Below are 5,000 nucleotides of genomic sequence, written 5' to 3'. Positions count from 1 at the left end.
GGGAGGCCAGCCACCTGCCGGGCCGACAGGGCGGGGGAGGTCGAGGCCAGGGTGCCGGACTTTCCCTCGGAGGAAGGCTGGGGCTTCGAGCGGGAGGCCAGCCACCTGCCGGGCCGACAGGGCGGGGGGAGGTCGATGCCCGGCACCCGACTTTAAACTCCGAGGTGGGCAGGGGAGAGCCTGCCCTCCTCCAGTCCGACAGGGCCCGTACGTTGAAGCCGGGCACCCGCTCTTCCTCTCAGGAGTCGACAGGGGCTCTTGAGCGACAGCCAGCCCAACACCAGTCGGCCAGGTCGGCGTGGTTCGAGGCCAGCCACTCGGTCATCCTCTCCGAGGTGGGCAAGGGCTTTTGAGGGAGACACAGCCCAACAGCAGACGGCCAGGGCCCCGTACGTCGAAGGCAGGCAACCGCTCTACCTCTCCGAGGTGGGCAGGGGCTTTTGAGGGAGACACAGCCCAACAGCAGAGGGCCAGGGCCCCCTATGTCGAAGGCAGGCACCCGCACTCGAACTCAGAGGTGGGCAGGGGCTTTTGAGGGAGACACAGCCCAACAGCAGACGGCCAGGGCCCCGTACGTCGAAGGCAGGCAACCGCTCTTCCTCTCCGAGGTGGGCAGGGGCTTTTGAGGGAGACACAGCCCAACAGCAGTGGGCCAGGGTCCCGTACCTCCAGACCGGGCAGCCGCTCTTCCTCTCCGACGTTTCCAGGGGCTTTTGAGCGACAGCCAGCCCACCTCCAGTCCGACAGCCAGCCGTAGGTCGACGCCAGGCACCTGCTCGTCCTCTCCGACGTTTGCAGGGGGCTCCTGAGCGACAGCCAGCTCACCTCCAGTCCACTAGCCCCCCGTAGGTCGAGACCAGGCACCCGCTCTTCACTTCAGACGTCGGCAGGGGGCTCTTGAGCGACACACAGCCCACCTCCAGTCCGCTAGCCCCCCGTACGTCGAAGCCAGTCACTCGAACTACTTCTCCGACGTTTGGCAGCGGCTCCTGAGCGACAGCCAGCCCAACACCAGTCGGCCAGGGCCCCGTAGGTCGAGGCCAGGCACTCGCTCTTCCAGTCCGAGGTTGGCAGCGGCTCCTGAGCGACAGCCAGCCCAACACCAGTCCACTAGCCCCCCGTACGTCCGAGGTTAGGCACCCGCTCTTCCTCTCCGAGGTGGGCAGGGGCTGTTGAGGGAGACACAGCCCAACAGCAGAGGGCCAGGGCCCCGTATGTCGAGGCCAGCCACTCGCTCACCCCCTCCGAGGTGGGCAGGGGCTCCTGAGCGGCAGCCTGTCCACCTCCAGTCCGACAGCCAGGCGTAGGTAGAGGCCAGGCACCCGCTTTACCTCCTTGACCTTTTCAGGGGCATTTGAGCGACAGCCAGCCAAACACCAGAGGGCCAGCCCCCCGTAGGTCGAGACCAGGCACACGCTCTTCACTTCAGATGTCGGCAGGGGCTGTTGAGCGACGGCCAGCCCAACAGCGGTCGGCCAGGCCCCCGTAGGTCGAGGCCAGGCACTCGCTCTACCTCTCCGACTCGGCATCGACACCCTGGCCAACTCCAGACGGCCAGGGCACCGTACCTCGAGGGCAGGCAGCCGCCATTACACTCCGAGGCGGGCAGGGGCTGTTGAGCGGGTCACAGCCCAACAGCAGTGGGCCAGGGTCCCGTACCTCCAGACCGGGCAGCCGCTCTTCCTCTCCGACGTTTCCAGGGGCTTTTGAGCGACAGCCAGCTCACCTCCAGTCCACTAGCCCCCGTAGGTCGAGCCCAGGCACCCGCTCTTCCTCTCCGACGTCGGCAGGGGCTCTTGAGCGGGACACAGCCCACCTCCAGTCCGCTAGCCCCCCGTACGTCGAAGCCAGTCACTCGCACTACTTCTCCGACGTCGGCAGGGGCTCCTGAGCGACAGCCAGCCCAACACCAGTCCACTAGCCCCCCGTACGTCGAGGTTAGGCACCCGCTCTTCCTCTCCGAGGTGGGCAGGGGCTGTTGAGCGACACCCAGCCCAACACCAGTCCACTAGCCCCCCGTTCGTCGAGGTTGGGCACCCGCTCTTCCTCTCCGAGGTGGGCAGGGGCTCCTGGGCGACAGCCAGCTCACCTCCAGTCCACTAGCCCCCCGTACGTCGAAGCCAGGCACTCGCCCTACTTCTCCGACGTCGGCAGGGACTCCTGAGCGACAGCCAGCTCACCTCCAGTCCACTAGCCCCCCCGTACGTCGAAGCCAGGCACTCGCACTACTTCTCCGACGTCGGCAGGGGCTCCTGGGCGACAGCCAGCTCACCTCCTGTCCACTAGCCCCGCGTACGTCGAAGCCAGTCACTCGAACTACTTCTCCGACGTCGGCAGCGGCTCTTGAGCGACAGCCAGCCCACCTCCAGTCCACTAGCCCCCCCGTACGTCGAAGCCAGGCACTCGCACTACTTCTCCGACGTTTTCAGGGGCTCCTGAGCGACAGCCAGCCCAACACCAGTCCACAAGCCCCCCGTACGTCGAGGTTGGGCACCCGCTCTTCCTCTCCGAGGTGGGCAGGGGCTCCTGAGCGACAGCCAGCCCAACACCAGTCCGCTAGCCCCCCCGTACGTCGAAGCCAGTCACTCGAACTACTTCTCCGACGTCGGCAGGGGCTCCTGAGCGACAGCCAGCTCACCTCCAGTCCACTAGCCCCCCGTACGTCGAAGCCAGTCACTCGAACTACTTCTCCGACGTCGGCAGCGGCTCTTGAGCGACAGCCAGCCCACCTCCAGTCGGCCAGGGCCCCGTACGTCGAGGTTAGGCACTAGCCCTTCCACTCCGGCGTTTTCAGGGGCTCGTGAGCGACACCCAGCCCAACACCAGTCCACTAGCCCCCCGTACGTCGAGGTTGGGCACCCGCTCTTCCTCTCCGAGGTGGGCAGGGGCTCCTGGGCGACAGCCAGCCCAACACCAGTCCACTAGCCCCCCGTACGTCGAGGTTGGGCACCCGCTCTTCCTCTCCGAGGTGGGCAGGGGCTCCTGGGCGACAGCCAGCCCAACTCCAGTCCACTAGCCCCCCCGTACGTCGAAGCCAGTCACTCGAACTACTTCTCCGACGTCGGCAGCGGCTCTTGAGCGACAGCCAGCCCCCCTCCAGTCGGCCAGGGCCCCGTACGTCGAGGTTAGGCACTAGCCCTTCCACTCCGGCGTTTTCAGGGGCTCGTGAGCGACACCCAGCCCAACACCAGTCCACTAGCCCCCCGTACGTCGAGGTTGGGCACCCGCTCTTCCTCTCCGAGGTGGGCAGGGGCTCCTGGGCGACAGCCAGCCCACCTCCAGTCCGCTAGCCCCCCGTACGTCGAAGCCAGTCACTCGCACTACTTCTCCGACGTCGGCAGGGGCTGTTGAGCGACGGCCAGGCCCCAGTAGGTCGAGGCCAGGCACTCGCTCTACCTCTCCGACTCGGCATCGACACCCTGGCCAACTCCAGACGGCCAGGGCCCCGTACGTCGAGGCCAGGCACTCGCTCTTCCACTCCGAGTTCGGCAGCGGCTCCTGAGCGACAGCCAGGCCAACAGCAGTCCGGCAGCCCCCCCGTACTTGGAGGTTAGGCACCCGCTCTTCCTCTCCGAGGTGGGCAGGGGCTCCTGGGCGAAGGCCAGCCCACCTCCAGTCCGGCAGGGCCCCGTACTTCGAGGTTAGGCACCCGCTCTTCAACTCCGAGGTGGTCAGGGTCTCTTGAGCGACAGCCAGCCCACCTCCAGTCGGCCAGCCCCCCGTACGTCGAGGCCAGGCACTCGCCCTTCCACTCCGACGTTTTCAGGGGCTCCTGAGCGACAGCCAGCCCACCTCCAGTCCGACAGGGCCCCGTACTTCGAGGTTAGGCACCCGCTCTTCAACTCCGAGGTGGGCAGCGGCTCTTGAGCCGGACACAGCTCACCTCCAGTCCACTAGCCCCCCGTACGTCGAGGTTAGGCACCCGCTCTTCCTCTCCGAGGTGGGCAGGGGCTCCTGAGCGACAGCCAGCCCACCTCCAGTCCGACAGGGCCCCGTACTTCGAGGTTAGGCACCCGCTCTTCAACTCCGAGGTGGGCAGCGGCTCTTGAGCCGGACACAGCTCACCTCCAGTCCACTAGCCCCCCGTACGTCGAGGTTAGGCACCTGCTCTTCCTCTCCGAGGTGGGCAGGGGCTCCTGAGCGACAGCCAGCCCAACACCAGTCCAACAGGGCCCCGTAGGTCGAGGCCAGGCACCCGCTCTTGATCTCCGAGGTTCGGCAGGGGCTCGTGAGCGGGGACACAGCCCAACACCAGTCGGCCAGGGCCCCGGAGGCAGGTCCATGGAATTGGGCTGTGTCTGCCGGGGGCTTTTCTTTTTTTCTGAAATAAAAACTTTATCTTTATTCTTATTTCGACAGGATGTCCAGGCCGCCAGTCCTCCGTGCGTCGAGGCCAGGGCGTCGCTCTTGCAATCAAGAGTTGTCCGAGGCCTGAGAGCGGGAGACATCCGAACAGCATGCCGACAGGCCCCCGGAGGCAGATCCATGGAATTGGACTCTGTCTGCCGGGGGCTTTTTTTTGTTAAATTTATAATTTCATTTTTATTTCGACAGGATGGCCAGGCCAGCCAGGATTTTATGTGGTAATACGTCATGCCCTTCCTGTTCGAATGAAATTGTTACACTATACTGAAATGCTGATAAGACAATACAGGGGGAATGCAGTGATTTTTGGAGCTGATATGTGAATTATACTACATGCAGATTATTTGAATGAAATTTGTAATTGTACGCGATGGGTGGACACATCTTAGAACATTTTTCTTTGGTGGTAATACAGTAACTATTTTTTTTTTTTTGTTAAAAAAGGTACCATTGATTGCAACGTGTGATTAAAATCTTTTTGGACACAATACAGTAGTTTTTCGGAAAGTGTGTCATTACTTCATGCTTGATTCTGAAATGATTTTTTTTGAAATACTGAACTGCCTTCAATGAAACTTTGATTACACACCTCTAATTCAATTCTTTTGGGATTCAACATGCTAATACTTCATGCT

Source organism: Lytechinus pictus, unplaced genomic scaffold, assembly GCF_037042905.1.
Source record: "Lytechinus pictus isolate F3 Inbred unplaced genomic scaffold, Lp3.0 scaffold_328, whole genome shotgun sequence".
NCBI lineage: Eukaryota > Metazoa > Echinodermata > Echinoidea > Temnopleuroida > Toxopneustidae > Lytechinus > Lytechinus pictus.
This window is presented reverse-complemented; position numbering follows the sequence as displayed.